This window comes from Pogoniulus pusillus, chromosome 6 (assembly GCF_015220805.1).
Source record: "Pogoniulus pusillus isolate bPogPus1 chromosome 6, bPogPus1.pri, whole genome shotgun sequence".
NCBI classification, from domain to species: Eukaryota; Metazoa; Chordata; class Aves; order Piciformes; family Lybiidae; genus Pogoniulus; species Pogoniulus pusillus.
In genome coordinates this window covers 11,573,339-11,590,339 of record NC_087269.1, presented here as the reverse complement: position 1 = coordinate 11,590,339, position 17,001 = coordinate 11,573,339, and the positions used below count along the sequence as shown (strand labels likewise).

Here is a 17,001-nt window from a genome sequence, read left to right as displayed (position 1 = left end):
ACGGACAGAATTGTGACTTGAAAGGACCAGAATATAGGAACAGCCACCTCATTTGCCAGATGCTGAGAGAAAGCCAAGGTGGAGAGATATTAATTTGGAGTTGCAGCTGTACTATGACCCTAGTACAAGTTAATCTTGGAGTATCAAAGAATAGGACATGGCAGCAAAGCTTCAGTAACTTCAATAACAGGGACCAAAGTAATGAGTGGAAAATCTGGTAAAGTTTATCTTTGCAGATTTCCTCCCTGGAAACAGGAGGTCCTAATGAAATATGTGTATTCAATTGATTTCACTCTGAAATGAGAAGGAAAGAAGACTGAAAGATGATGGGCGCATACTTAGGGATTAGGTCTGAACTGGATATTGTTCTTCTCTGTGCTGAAAAGGGCTGGAGCTGGAGGTCCCTGTCATAGAATGTTTAGAAGGTTCTGTGGCAGATTCTCTTCTGCTAAAACAGAGACACAGCCTCAATTCATTTTTGAGAAAATGCTGCTTGTGCAGTTTCCAGACTTCAAAGTTGTTGAGCTCTCAGAGCCTATAGAGGACCTGACCCTTCTGTTCAGCTTTGTTATTTCTTCAATAAGGTAAGGGAGATCAAAGAAAGAAAAACAGAGATCTTTCTTCTTTGCTGATGCTGTCCTAGTCTTGGGATTGGGTGGATTGAGGTAGGATTCTTGAAGCATGAGCCTGGTTTATGTTCCTATTGCCCCAAAATCAGAGAGCTAGCCTCAGGCTAAAAACATGTATGAGCTCTGCCACTTATTTAGAAATAGATTCCCCTAGCTCAGTGAGGAGATGCAATACAGCCACTGATGAATATTTAACAAACTACATTTCACTGCTGTAAGATTAAAAAAAACCCTTTACATGTCTTTCCCTCCATCCTTAGCCTTAACTAGGAAGTAAGCAACTCCAGAAAATATCCCCAGAATGAGTTTCAATGTGTTTTTTTCTGTGCTTCTTCATATTTTGAGTCACATCTTCATGAAAATGTACTGTCACGACATTCTAAGAGACTCTAGTGGCTTATCTTATTTAATGCTGATCCATCAAAGTTGCCACATGAATGTAATCTTGTAAATGAAAGAGCCAAGGAAAAGACGATCAGTGTCAAACTTTGACATCCATTATACGGTTTTCTGATCATCTTTCCTGCATGGAGATCAAAGTCTAGCATATAACCCCAGATTAGCAAGGACCATCGACATTTTATGTATTTATTTTCTTACAGAAATCAGCCAAAAATACAAGGTTGCTTTAAAAAGTTGCTATAAATGCAATTTGAGTATACTTTTTTTTTTTTTTTTTGGTGGTGTTTGCAGTTTGAGTACCTTATTATGAATGCTAATATAGGAATAACAAAAGATAGAGAATATCCAGCAGAAGGACATTTTATGTCTGTATCAAAGAAATTCTCCACTGTGAGCAAGAGTGCTGCAATGAGCATGGTGAGATAAAATATGTAGGCCTCAATACTTCAGTGTTTGTTGGTTCAGTTTTTTTTATTCCTTAAGGATATGAATGCTGGTTTTGCCAGCATGTTGGCCAGTCATATCTTATTCACTTTAGGTCTTGCATTATGGACTCTCTCCTCATACTAGTGTGGGGATTGTACTCCAGTTTGTTTGTCTAGGAGAAAGAAACACAAGTCATTAGTCTGACCTGTGACCTCATCTTTAACGAGGGCAAGTGTGGATAAGAGAGATGGTGAGACTCCTGAGGTGTCAATATGATCTAATGATAACTTGCCAAGTGCAGGCCAGCCATTATCCTCTAACGTGGTGTTACAGCTGCAAGGTTGCAGCATCTGGAAATTTCTTTGAGGCACTTTCAGAAAAATTGGAAAGGAATACACTTGAAATACTTGATTATATCTGCACTGATAAATATAATACATTGCTTGTAGTTATGTATACAAGAAAATTACATACACGTTGCACATGTAATGGCAAGAAAACCTTTTTCCTACTCCACCTTGGAGAGGTATTACTAAACTGTTTTTGCAACAGAGAACTGCTGTCTTAGTTTGACATTCTCCTGGGGTTTCTTTTTGCTTCATTGGTTGGTTTGGTTTATAACTTTCATCTGTGCAAAGACAGATGTGGGTTTTTTTAAATATTGATTTTTTAAAAATGTTTCAAATTCAGATAAGACCTTAGAGATGCATCAAAACTGAAAAGTGTGAAGCTTACCATGAAGTCAGATAAATTCATGCTAATACACACAATTTATACTATGCCTGAGATGTTCCAATCTCTGTGCAGACATTAGCGCATTAAATTGGACAATGGTTGCAAACTGCCATTGCTTCATAGAGCCTGAAGCCATGCTCAGTTTCTTTCTAAACAGACAAGAGTTCCAAATTCTCTGCTTTGTGTATAAATGTGTGTGTGAAGGACACAAACAATATATAATTGTGTGAGAGAAATATGACCAAATGCTAGTGTGCTATGAAAGGGAAAGCTCAAAGAATAAAATCTTTAGCTATTTATTTCCACACCCATAAACAATTGTTGAAGGGTCACAGTACAAAAAATGCAGAAGTCACAGGATATCAGGAGTTGGAAGGGACCTCCAGAGATTGAGTCCAACCCTACTGCCAGAGCAGAACCATAATTTAGTGCAGGTCACACAGCAATGCATCCAGACAGGTCTTGAAAGTCTCCAGAGAAGGAGACCCTACAACTCCTCTGGGAAGCCTGTTGGACCACAGCAAGAAACCAAAGCACCAAGTTTCTGAACTACTCATAGCTGGTTTGGGGGAAGAATTTTATTCTGTAGTTTACTTGTTAAGTTCAACTGTCTGAAAATTCTAAAAAGCAAATGCCGAAGGTGTGATCTCAGGACTTGTTTTGTTTTGGGTTTTTTTTAAGGGTGTGAGTTAGAGGGTCTTGGATGAGTTCTCTTGCTTGTGTGTGTTCACAGCAGAGAGATCTCCATTTGAGCTAATCTTTCCAGATTTCCTAGCAGTCAATGAAATAAAATAATGGCTTCTCCACTCTTGCGTAGCTCCATTTGGCCTCTTAGAAACATTTGTGCTTGGCTGCTGCGTTGTTTTTGTTCTTGGGGGAGCTGATTATTTGTTTTGTTGGTTATGGGTTATTTTGTTTTGGGGTTTGGTTGGTTGTTGTTTGTTTGTTTGTTTAAAGATCTGTGCCCTAGGACATTAATTAAACTATTAATTATAAATGGATTTCAGAAACAGCAAAATCTCTTCATATCATCTGTGTTGGGTGGCATTAAGCCCCATGCATGAGACATCTTGTGAAATGCATCCCTAGAAAATTTCACTTACAAATAAATAAGTGCTAATTTAATTTTTCAACACTTGGTTCTTCCTTCTGCTTCTTCTCTTTCTGTCTGCAGGCACACTACGTGTAGACACACATGGTTTCTGTGACAGTCTGATCTATTAATTGTACAATAATTCTGTGAACAAGTTCTTAATGTCTGACAGGCTGCTGGTTGTTCAGCAACTGAGTTGAGAGAATCTCTGAATAAGCCTCTAACACAAATAAATGGCAAGCATTGACCTTTAAGGACATTGACAACACAGTTTAATTCCAAATGGCAAGAAGACATGACAATCTGTCTTTGTCCTATCAGGAATTAGTTCTTTTTCTTGAACCTTTATTTTCCAGTCTTCTATCTTCAGCTGAGAAATCTGATTCCTCTGAAGCTCTGTGTCCTCAGGTGCATCTCATAGCTTAGCATCAGTGAAAGGAAGAGTCATGTGCATTGTTTTCATTCAGATGACTTTGACTGAAACTTCTGGCTACAGGACACAACAGCTCTGATATCACAAGATGCATCTATTTTACTGGGCTTGTTTTGCTTTAAAGGAAGAGCAGCTTTGTGATCATTTTAATCCTCAGAATGATTTGTTCCTTCAGGCTGCAGGAGAATATGGCAATGTGGAATATAAAGTTAGGTTCCCCTTGCTACAATAAATTGTTCACTGCTATGGAGGAAGGATTGTTCCCTCATACTCACAGCAAGCATGGCAAAGAGGGTAGAGAAAAGTAGTTTATACTTTCTGATTGCTTTCCCATTTCTGTTGATGATCCTGAGTGTTACTTGGGTTGTGTCCCATGCATCATTGTTCTGCAGCTCACTCCTGACACAGGGAGTTGCATTCTTCAACCTTCCTGATGTCCTTTCATCCTGTCCAGAAATATCCCAAATGGCACTACAAGGAATGGGTGGCAACACTTCTGGACTGTGTCTTGCTAGAAGTGAGAAAAAAGTGGTGAAGGTGAAGAAAGGAAGTCTCAGATACATAGACAGGACTACAGTTTGCTCCATGTACCCAACCTACAAATTCTCCAGGTCAGGGAAGAGGAGTAAAATCATAGTGTGTTTTGCTGCCTGTCCAGTTCATGATTTTTCTCTCCTGTGGGGTGAAATGCAAAGTTAAATTTGCAGTTGTTCTTTTCCTCTCCTTTTTAGACAACCATTACTCTTGAAAATGTTTCAATAAAGTCATATTCATTTCGAATATCTGACCTCAATTATGAGTTTTCATGACATGGAAGGCTGACACTCAGGTTTTCAGAAAGGCCAGCCCTCTCTGCATATGGCCATCTCATAGTTCATTTAATCTGCCTGCCTTCCTTCATTAGGTGTTTAAATGCTGACTGTCGATCTGTAGTCCATTCATTGTTGAAAACAAAAAAACAACATGGAAAAGAAAAAAAACAACAAAACGTGAGTTTTGCAGAAGAAAGTGTGTGTTTATGTAATTCTTGCTCAATGAGCTACAAGTTTCTGCTGCTAAAAGATCTCCATACCATTTGACCTAGTATTAGGAAACTAAGGTGATTCTGTGACCTCAAAATATTTACAGAGGGCTGCTCGCACATCTCAGACTTGCTTACAATAATATTAAATATTAAACCACCAAAGCTTGAATATAGCAAAAAAACCCCAGAGTTTTCTCTCTGAGAGGAGGCTTAGGGGGGACCTCATTGCTGTCTACAACTCCCTGAAGGGAGGTTGTAGCCAGGTAGGGGTTGGTCTCTTCTCCCAGACAACCAGCAATAGAACAAGGGGACACAGTCTCAAGTTGTGCCAGGGGAAGTATAGGCTGGATGTTAGGAGGAAGTTGTTGCCAGAGAGAGTGATTTCCCATTGGAATGAGCTGCCCAGGAAGCTGGTGGAGTCGATATCCCTGAAGGTGTTCAAGAAAAGACTGGATGAGGCACTTAGTGCCATGGTCTAGTTGACTGGCTAGGGCTGGGTGCTAGGTTGGACTGGATGATCTTGGAGGTCTCTTCCAACCTGGTGGATTCTATAATTCTCTCCCCCACAACCTGCTGTCAGATTTATTTATGACTTCTAAGATACTGTGTCCTCTTCAGGTGGCATCCCAGAGCCATTTTGAGTTTGCAGAGTAAAACAAAACATATTCCCACTTCAATAAGGGTCAGTCTTTGAATATGTATATGCACAAGTATATTTGTTTCTCTGAGGTATAGCAGCAAGACACAACCTTGAGTGTTTATTTGCCAGTGATGTCTGCATGCTGAGAACTGAAAGTTCCCACTGCATTCATTAAAATACATGTTTTGGGCTGAGGGCATCATTAACAGCTTGATATTGGCTTGTGGCTCAAAGTGGAGCTGTTCACTGCCATATGATGTCAGTAGGGATCACGCTAATGATCTGGAATGGCAGGGCAAGCTGGGCACTCGGAGGAACGTGTGTTTTGGGCAAGGCTGAGGGGAAGGCTTGCTTAAAATGGGAACTCCACTGCAGCAAAACTCTTTGAATTTTGATTAAAATGTGTGTGTTTCAGGAGTTTGCTTTATTGATAGAAAGTCCCTTTCAAGACCAAATATTGTGATTTGTGTAAGAAATGTACATGTATATGTTTTTTTACCACGGCAATTAAATGGGAGCTCCTTATCTTAAAGTGCTACATTTTCTCAATATCTGAACTTTGATGGAAAATGTTTTTTAATGTTCATTTACATAACTTTTAAATTATCTGGATTTCTTTACTTCCAGCAGTCTAGGCTAGGTGATGGGTAAAGCTAGTGTGGATTTCAGTGTGGCTGTTGCCTGCCATTAAAGGGTCCTCTAAGGAGCCTCAAAAGTCAAAGCTCATGTTTCCCCATGTCTTCAGATATGCAGAATTCCAAATGAAGTTACTCAATATATTAAAAGTGGAGAGGGTGAAATAGAAACAGTGACAAGGAGGAGTTTGTTGAATTCTTTTCTTTTTCATTTATATTTTTCCCAAACCCAAGAGGTACTTTTCAAATAAAATTAAAGCAAAATCCAAAATATTTCCACTTTTAACCTTTGTCTTCTAAGTTTTTGTGGATTCATTTCAGTTGGTTTTTGGTATTTTTTTTTTTCATATACACTAACAGGAAGAAAACAGAACCAGAACTCATTCATCATGTCATGATTTCTTTCTGAAAGAAAAATTCAAATGCATGCACAAGAGCACACACATTAACAAACACATATGTACAAATCTAATGTCTTCCTGGAGGTATTTTTAATTATTATTTGGGTTTTTTTTTTTTTTTTATCAAACCACTTTTTAAAAAATACTCTTGATTCTCAGCATCAAACAGATATTAATATTGTGCTAGCTCTGCCTACCTGAAAAACCTTCTCAAGTTCATACCAGTCCATTGGAAACTGGACATTGACCCACATGTGCAGCAAAGCTTTGTTACCACAGCCAGGACAGGATCAATATCACAGAACTTTAGAGATTGGAAGGGACTTCCAGAAGTCATCGAGTCCAATCTCCCTGCCAAGGCAGGATCCGTTAGGGTAGTTTGCTCAGGAATGCACCCAGGTAGGTTTTGAAAGTCTCCAGAGAAGGAGACTCCAAAATCTCTCTGGACAGCCTGTTCCAGTGCTCCATCACCCTCACTGTAAAACATTTTCTCCTTGTGTTGAGGTGAAACCTTCTATGTTCCAGTTGGTAGCTTTTGTTCCTTGACTTATTTCTGCTGGTCTGCAACAAGAGATTGGCCCCATCCACTTGACACCCACCTCTCAGATATTTGTATAGACTGATGAGATCTCCTCTCAGTCTTCTCCAGACTAAACAGACCCAGGTTTCTCAGTCTCTTTTCATAGGGGAGATGCTCAAGTCCCCCAGTCATTCTTGTATCTCTCTGCTGGACTCTCTCCAGCAGGTCTCTGTCCCTCCTGAACTGGCAAGGCTAAAACTGGACACAGTGGTCCAGGCGTAGTCTCACCAGAGCAGAGTAGAAGGGGAAAAGAACCCCCCTAGATCTGCTGGGCATATTTTTCCCAATGCACCTCAGGGTACCATTGGCTTTCTTGGCTACAAGGGCACATTGCTGGCCCTTGCAGAACTTGCTATTCAACAGGACTCCAAGGTCTTTCTCCACTTCAATTTTACCTGTCCTGTTCTCTCCATCATGTGAAAAGGTGAATGGGAAAGTAATGAAACAAATGCTAATTTCCCCTAAGCTGTATCAGTCTGGTTTGAATCTGAAGCCAAAATTAATACTAGAGGTAGCTTCTAATGTTATACAAACTCAAATAGTTTCAATAAGTTCTGTATAAGATCTGGCCTTCAGTTATTTAATCTGGAGAAGACAGCATGTCGTTAATGGTTACACATTACAAATATATTGACATGTTTTGTTCATTAAAGCAAAATAAGTGCAACACATATAGGTTAATGACTTTTGGATCTGTTCAAAAGCTTGTCCTACAAATGCTTTTACATCAGTGGAAGGTCTCTCCATGCAATCAAGTTTCTTGAGCTTGGCGTCTTGTGTAAAAGGCAGAAAGAATAATTGCACATTATCTAAACTAGCAAAACAGGGGCAAGTTCTGACTCTGTCTTTCTCTATCAGATCAGGAGTGATTTGACAGGGGCTAGAGGCAGAACCCAGAACCAGTTTGTCTTCCTCTGCTGATGCTTTGCCACATCAGACCTGTAGAGCCACAGGGTTGTAAACAAATATGTTTACATTGCCAGCTTGCAAAACAAAATGCTACTGGCTTCAATTTAGCTGCTATTAAATCTTGCAGCTGGAGAAAGCTGTGTGATGTTTTTGATTTTGCATGCATAGCATACTGTAACTCAGTGGCAGTGTCTGCTCTCCTTATCATTCCTGAGCAAAATAGCTCTCTTAGCCATGCGGGTGTTGATGACAGATGTTTCAGATCAGTCACTGGAAAGAGATAGCAGAAGTGTCTTGGATCATTACAGGACATGAATCTTTAACAGTAATTATAGGTGGTAACAGCGGGTATGACAACTGAGCCTCTCCAGCCTGTGTTTCACCATAGAAAACAAAAATGTGTGATATTTCCCCCTAGGAACGTGCTGCTGACTGCCAGGTCCTGCGGGTTGATTTTTTTTTTTTATATGAAGTCATATTGTGCATGCTAAAAAGGAAAAGTGTTCTTAGTACAAGTTTCTTGTTAGTCCAATGGATCAAACTGCAATGTAAAGATGCTGGCAAAGCGATTGGATGCTAATATTACTTTTTTTGCATAATTAAAAATGAAATATTCTTTTCTTTGTGTGCCATGCTATTGAGCTGTCCTATTTAGCACATCCTACAGCCACGGTGTATTTTATATAATCTTTTTTAGCAGGGATATAATCTACACATACTATTTGAAGAGCTAATTTCTTGTTGCCTTAAGCTGGAGGTGAATACAGATGTATTAAACAATAAGCAAAGACTTTAGGATAAAGATGATACTCTTTAGATTTTAAACTCAGAAATTGTTCTGCCTTAATCTGATCACTGCAATGCAGCTGAAATACTGCAACATTTAGCTTGTTTGTGCACCTCACCAGAGGCCATTTATAAATTCTGAATGGAAAAGCGAGACACAGTGATGTGCCACAGTGTAGGTAGAAGCTATGGTTGGAGTAATTTATCCATTCTACATCTTTCTCTTATAAGTGTAGATTTCAAGCAAAAACACTTTAGGGTAATGAGATTGGTGAAAGAGGTCCTTTGCTCTGTCATCTCTATAATGAGTAAAGATCAAAATCAAAGGCTAAGATGGGTCAGGGAAGCTACAGAGATATGTAGGAAGTTTGGATGTTAAGCAGAAACATGTTATTGCAATAGAGGTGTACCTCTTAGCCACAAGACCTACCATCAGGATGTAATAGCCTGCATCAGTTTCAAAGATATAATTTTTAGCAGAGGCCAGAACCAAGTTAATGAGTGCAACCTTCACTTGGAGCCTGAGACTATGCATGTGTGCACATTTCAGAACTGAAATTACAGCAGCTGATTTAGCATCCAGTAACTTGATACCAACCATTTTTGCAACAGGAGGGCATTTGCTGCATTTCATTACACTAATTTTAGATTAGCTTGTCCAGTGATCATAAGCAATTTGAATTTCAGTCTTCCTAAGCCTGGAGGCATTCATGAAAGTTCAGTCTATCCTCTGTTCAAGGCATTCATAAGAGTGTCACCTGGAATTGGTGGGACAGGTCAGTTTCTTATGTGTTTGCAAACTCCTCCTGACTGCTCTCTGAGAAGTATTTTTTCAACTCTTTGTGCATCTGTCTCTTTGTAACCTCACCATGTTTCCCTAGGTCCCTGATAAGAATGTCACATGAGAAAAAGAAACTTCACTAAGGTCCATATGTATTAAATATACTGCCAGATAGTTTTTCCACTGACAAGACTATTCCTGACAGAGAAAGTAGACTGGTTTGTTGTGGTCCAGTTTCAATAGAACTTGGGGAAACTAGATTCATTCTATTACCTTTCTGGTTCTTACAATCAATTGTGTAGTATTTTGTGCCAAACCCCTTCTCAATTTTCCAGATTCTATCAAAGATAGTTATTCAGCTACCCTTAATCAAATTTTTGATTGAGAGACCTCTATGGTCTCTCAAGCTAATTACTGAAGAGCCATTCATTGAGTTCCAAAAAAAATGTGGTTATTTTTTTAAGACTTTAATGACATACATCACTTCAAGTTAAAGGAGACGCTCTTGAGTTTTTACTGCTTTCTGGCCTCTTTTCTTACCTGATTTCTGTAAATATATGATGATAAACTACCTTATCAGTTACCCTTAGATAGTTATCCTGTAGGCGAAGATTATTTTAGCTTAAGAATATTTTTTTTCCCTTTTCAAGCAGCCCTCTTCTCTTGTAGCATGCTCAGCACCTTGAGTAGCCTTTCTTCCATCTCAGCATCATCAATTCTTTTCCATTTTTTTTAATCTTTTTTTTAACCTTCCCTGGAAAGTTGTTAATTGCTTCTCTTATTACTCTTTATTTCCCTCCTTCTTTTCAAACAGTCTTATTTAATGTTACAAAACACAACAGATTATTTTTTACATTGTGATGAATAACAAGATAAATCTCTGTTGCCTGGTGAACACTGTCACTGGGGATCTGATGATGTCTCTCTCTTTTACTCATATAAAGCTTAATGTTAAACATAGAATATATCCAACAAATTTCACTGAAGGAATATCTTAGATGAATTAGCAAATATAGCATTCATCTTACATGAGACAGTCAGAATGGAAGAGAGAGTATGCTCTGGGGAGCCCTGATCTGCAGAGAGAAGCAGAGATGGGGGTGAGGTAAGAACTGTTGCTTTGTCTGGAAAATAAACATTTTTGAGGAAAAAGACAGGCAAAATAACCATACTCGAGTTGCAGGCAAAGGCATGCAAAACACAACTGGGAATCAGGGGAAATCATATACAGCAATGAAACATCCAAAGCTGGGGTACAGCTGAACTTGTAAAGAAAACTGATGTAATTTCACTTTCTGCAGGGTAGGGATAGGCTAGAACTAGTGATCTGTTTACAGTGGAGCATATGCTGGAGCAAGCTATTTGAGGAAGGAAAACCCTGAACAAAACGGGCAGTGATGATGCTTGCACAATGCAGGTTGGTCTTGTTCTATAGAAAGAAAAAAACCTCACGTTTTCTGTGGACATCACAGAATGGTTAGGCTGTAACGGACCTCAAAGATCATCCAGCTCCAACTCTCTGTCATAGGCAGGGACACCTCCCACAAGAACAGGTCGCTCAAGGCTTCATCCAACCTGGCCCTGAACACCTCCAGAAGGGAGCATTCACAGCCTCCCTGGGCAACCTGTTCCAGTGTTTCACCACACTTACTGTAAAGAACTTCTCCCTAACATCTAGTTTGAATCTCCCCTCTGCCAGTTGAAACTTATTACTCCTCTTGTCATTACAAGACCTTGTGAACAGTCCCTCCCCATCCTTCCTGTAGGCCCCCTTCAGATACTGGAAGGCCACTATAAGGTCTTGTTGAAGCCTTCTTTTCTCTAGGCTGAAGAGCCCCAACTCTTGTAGCCTGTCCTCATAGCAGAACTGCTCCAGCCCCCTGATCATCTTCATGGCCCTCCTCTGGACTTGCTCCAACAGTTCAATGTCCTTCTTGTGTTGGGGGCTCCAGAACTCTTTGTTTAAGTAAACAGTTTCTTCCTCATTTTTTAAGAGCCAGTTTAGTGCTGGTCAAAAACCAGACTAGTTTTCTAGAGAGTTCTCCTTTGTTCATTTACACATGTGTTTTCCATTTTCAGTGTTTCCTCACTTCTTTCTGGATTGGATCCATGTCCCACACTGAATCATGTTTACATCATCTACCTCGTTCATATTATCAATCCCAAGCCTTTAAATTAGATTAGAAAAAGATTTTTTACAAGTATCTAAAGGAGAGAATCTACATCAGGCTGCACACAGGCAAAATTGCTAGAAGGCAGCTAGAAGGCATTAGAAAATATCTCTGGGCCTAAATTAATCAATTCTATTCATTCCCAGTGAATTCACACCATCAGGAGTCTGATAAAAGGCAGTTTTTAAAGTGACACTTTAATGAAGTTCTTCGTCAAATGACTAGTAGGGAAACAGGAGCATGCTACCCTAGCTTACATGGGCTGATATTTGGTGATATGGTAAGTGTAGGGAAATGCACTGGTTTCAGGTCAGAGGAGAAGAGTCTCTGAAGTTTCCAGAATGGCCCTTATGCACTGACATCATCCTGAATAAATGCTATTGTTTTACTGTCCTTGTGTGCTGATGTTAAGGTGTTTGTGGTACTTTCAGCACACCAAGAAACATAGAGACCCTCCCCTTCATAAAGTAATGTAAAATTAAGTTTTGGGTGCTGGACAAAGTCACTGTGGCTCTTAATTCACTACTAAATTATCTTGCAACATTTGGTGTTCTGTGTAACGATAACACTAAGTGCCAGGCTACTATTAAGCTGACTAAAAACTTGCAATTAAGCCCTAAACAGATATAATTAATGTAGTCATTCTCTTCAGCCGCTAACATTGTCAAACAACTTCTGCTGTGAGTCTAACACCTCCCCTGGCAAAATGGTCCTGGTTTTAACAGGATTTTCACACACTTATATTTGCCAGACTAATGTTTGTTTCCTGTATCTTGCTGTAAGTTAAGATTAAATGCTGTAAGAGAGTTTTTTGCTGTAAATCTTCTACCAAATAACCAAAAGTCCAGCCACCTAGATACTAAACAGAAAAAGCTCACAGTCTCTTAACAATAAACAACTACAGTAGAATGAAATTAGTTTAAAAAATCTTAATTAGAGGCTGTAGAACATAGAATTCTCTCATTGTTACATGTATATTTTAGTGAAGTGGGAATCAATATGTATTTAGCAAGCCATGCTACATATTCTACAGGGATTGTCTGTACTTCTGACTATTAGATGGCAAAACCAGTCTGCCTGTGCTGAAAACACTGCTTTCCGTATCTCCTGTGGTGTTAAGAAGCTGTTTTGATGTGATTTTTTTCAGCTGCTATTTACAGCACAGGTGTCACTAGGAGGAAGAGAGCAAAAGCAAGAACAACAATAGAAACAAAGACAACAGACAGAAAACAGGGAGAGGAGTATGAAAGAAGGTAAAAAAACAGTGTGCAGAACAAGACACTAAATAAGGATTCATTTTCTTCTGAATACTGGAATCCAAGCAGAAGGCAAACCTCACATTCATCACTTTGTGTATTGCTAGCTTTTGAAATACACAGGAATATATTTCCTATATATATAAGAATGTCCACTCAGAGTACTCTGGAAGATTTCTTACCACTTCTCTACTTTAGACTACCTTTGAAATACAATGCCAGGTTTCTGTAGGGAAGTGGTGCATTCATATTTATTTTTTAATTTATTTTAAAGGCATCATACATCTTATTGAGTTTTTTTTTCCCCTCAAATTCTCCATTTCATCTACATCTATGATAGGTGTGAGAACAGCATTATATACAAGTATGTTCACTGTGTTTTGTCTGAATGAGAAAGAAAATGGTTGGGTTTTTTATTTCTTTTAAGCTTCCAGTAGCCATAAGAATTTGCCATTATGTATGCCTAGGAGGGAGTGCAGCCCTGCTTGGCCTGCTGTTCACAAATAGAGAGGGGCTGGTGGGAGATGTGGTGATCGGAGGCTGCCTGGGGTCCAGTGACCATGAAATTATAGTTTTCAATATATGGTGAAACCAGGAGAGTTATCAACAAAACCTCCACATTGGACTTCCAAAGGGCAGACTTTGGCTTATTTATAAGGAACTAACTCAGAAAGTTCCTTGGGAAACAAAGGGGTCCAGGAGGATTGGACCTCCTTCAAGAAAGAACTCCTGAAGGCACAGGAGGACGCTGTCCCAATGTGCTGGAAGATGAGTCGACGAGAGAGACAGCCAGACTGGATGGGCAAGGAGCTTCTGAAGAAATGAAAGGAAAAAATGTGTATCACCTTTGGAAAAATGGGAGGTAACCCAGGAAGAGTACCAGGATGTTCCTAGGTCTTGTAGGAAAAAAATTAGAAGCAAAAGCCCATTTAGAACTTAGGCTGGCCACTGCTGTTAAGGACAGTAAAAAATGTTTCTCTAAATATATTAATGGCAAAAGAAGGGGCAAGGACAACCTCTACTCCTTATTAGATGGAGAAGGAAATATAGCAACAAAGGAAGAGGAAAAGGAGGTACTTAACACCTTCTTTGCCTCAATCTTCAATAATGGGACAGGTTGTCTCCAGGACAACTGGCCTCCTGAGCTGGCAAATGAAGCCAGGGACCAGTATAGTCCCACTGTAATCCAGGAGGAAGCAGTGAGTGACCTGTTGAGCCATGTGGATCCTCACAAATCCATGGGACCAGATGGGATCCACCCTAGAGTGCTGAGAGAGATGACAGATGAGCTGGCCAAGCCACTCTTCATAATTTATCAACACTCCTGGCTCACTGGAGAGGTCCCCAAAGACTGGAAGCTGGCCAATGTGATGTCCATCCACAAGAAGGGCTGGAGGGAGGAAATGGGAAATTACAGACCTGTCAGCCTGACCTCAGTGCCAGGCAAGGTCATGCAATAGGTCATCTTGAATGCCACCACAAAGCACCTACAGGATGGCCAAGGGATCAGGTCCAGCCAGCATGGGTTTAGGAAGGGCAGGTCCTGCCGGACCAACCTGATCTCCTTTTATGGCCAGGTTACCTGCCTGGTGAATGTGGGGCAGGCTGTACATGTAGTCTACCTGGGCTTCAGCAAAGCTTTGACAGCATCTGCCACAAAAAGCTCCTGGCACAGCTGGCAGCTCGTGGCTTGGACAGATTCACTCTGATATGGGTCTAGAACTGGCTGGAAGGCCAGGCCCAGAGAGTGGTGGTGAATGGTGCCACATCCAGTTGGCAGCTTGTCATAGGTTTCTAAAGAGAACCGACAGGAATTAAACTCGCAAATCAAATTGGAGAGAAAATAGAGAATTATATTTAGAGAAAGAGAAATACAGTGATAGACATTGCAAAGCAATTACCACGGCAAACAGGAACCACTGCCTGACCAGGAGCGTCCATCCTCATCACTGCCTCACCGGCCAGAGGAGGCGCTACCGTCAGGGCACCCTCGCGGTTCGCCCTACCGCCTGAACTCGGCTCCGGGGCTGCCGCTGCCGCTTCTGCCTCCGCTGGAAACTCAGCGGGGATACGCGGGGGCACACTGCCTTTTGCCGTTAGTCCTGGCTGGCTACTCTGTGCAGAACCTGCAGGCGTGCTCGGGAAGGGGGGCAAACCCCCTGCCCCTCCCATGCTCGGTGCCGCCAGTTCCGCCACAGTAAAGTTAAGGCTGACTCGCAGCGGGGGAAGGGGATCCCCATCGCCGCTCTCCCTATCTTCCCTATCAGGACACACTCCAAATGCAGGCTCGCCGTCTACAGCCTCAGCCTGCCCCTACTCGCTGCCTGTGCTGGGACAAGAAGGGTACCAAAGCACGGCCGCTTCTTCCGCAGCCACCAGCTCATCCCCTGAACAGGGAGTGGCTGCGCCCAGCAAGAGGGTGGCCGCCACGGCCAACAGCCCGCCACGGGCGGCAGCGCTGCTTCCGCCTGGCGCCATCTTTGAAACGCTGCCTGTACGGGTCCAGGGGGGGCTACCGGCACGGCCGGAGCCGCCTGCGTTTCCACCGCCCGCGAATCCCGATCAAGAGGGGAAAACACGCAGGGGTTTGCCTGCTCCGCTCTCCCTCTCACCTCCAGCTCGCCCCGTGCAGTGCCGTCCAGCACCGTGCTGTGGGTCAGCAAGAGCTGTGGCCGCTTCAGGGGCCGGGGTCCCGTATCACCTCCAGCCACCTCAGAGCTTTCAGCTCGGTTCTTGCCGCTTCCCTCTCACCCCTCTGCCACCCAAGAGGGGAGCGTCTCACTTCTCCAAACCTTCCAGTTCTTCCTGCTAACTTCACTGAGAGGCACCATTTTTCCCAGGCTTTAATTCTGTATTTTTCTCCAGTCAATGCCAAACCAACCATCTCATTCCCCCTACGGGCCACCAAAATTCTGTCATAGGTTTTTAAAGAGAACCAACAGAAACTGAACTCTCAAATCAAATTGGAGAGAAGTTTTTTTAGATCAATGTCCAGCAGTGTGCCCAGGTGGCCAAGAAAGCCAAAAGCATCCTGGTCTGTATCAGGAACAGTGTGGCCAGTAGGTCAAGGGAGGTTATTCTTCCCCTGTACTCAGCACTGGTCAGGCCACACCTTGAGTACTGTGTCCAGTTCTGGGCCCCTCAATTCAAGAGAGATGTTGACATACTGGAGCATGTCCAGAGAAGGGCAACAAAGCCGATGAGGGGTCTGGAACACAAACCCTATGAGGAGAGGCTGAGGGAGCTGGGGGTGTTTAGCCTGGAGAAGAGAAGGCTCAGGGTGACCTCATTGCTGGTACAACCAGCAACAGAACAAAGGGACACAGTCTCAAGTTGTGGTAGGGGAGGTATAAGCTGGATGTTAGGAGGAAGTTCTTCACAGAGAGAATGCCACTGGAATGGGCTGCCCAGGGAGGTGATGGAGTTGCCATCCCTGGAGGTGTTCTTTAAAAGACTGGATGAGACCGTGCCATGATTGGACAGGGCTGGGTGCTCAGTTGGTCTGGATGATCTTGGAGGTCTCTTCCAACTTGTCTGATTCTATGATTCTATTGTATTTGAGGTCAGTAAAACCTTGCTTAGAAGACAGTGGCCTTAACGTCACACAACATGGAGGCATACAGGATGTGGAAAAGGAAAGAGTAGCAGGAGGTGGCATGAGATCCCAGCCTTCAAAACTGGCAAGTTTTTGGTATTCCTGTTCAGGTCCATTTTCTTTTTACCAGGTGAACTTGGAAGATGGTGAACATATCCTTATAAAGAACTTTGTTCGTGGCTATTCAGTAGACAGAATATAGTGGCCAAATTGAAAGAGAACCCTCAAACATGACCATTTCCTTCTGGCCAATGACATTAAATGGAAAGGTGGAGAGTCTAAATAAGATTTTGTCTCTGAAGTGCAGAATCACAGAATATTAGAGGTTGGAAGTGAGATCCAGAGATCATTGAGTCAAATCCCCCTGCCAAATAAGGATCCCATAGGATAATCCACACAAGGAGGCATCCATGCAGGTTTTGAAAGTCTCAAGAAAAGGAGACTCCACAGCCTTTCTGGGCAGCCTGCTCCATGGCTCCGTCACCCTCACTGTAAAGAAGTTTCT

The 17,001-nt window shown here is 41.8% G+C and overlaps 1 long non-coding RNA gene across 1 annotated transcript in view; it reads left to right on the top strand.

Moving 5' to 3' along the window:
* The window catches only part of LOC135176457 (uncharacterized), a 70,217-nt gene extending 56,943 nt beyond the window's left edge, over nt 1-13,274 (top strand). The window contains exon 3 of the long non-coding RNA XR_010302662.1: nt 12,793-13,274. This is a non-coding gene — a long non-coding RNA (uncharacterized LOC135176457). The remainder of the gene's footprint in view (nt 1-12,792) is intronic.
* The last annotated feature ends 3,727 nt before the right edge of the window (nt 13,275-17,001 follow it).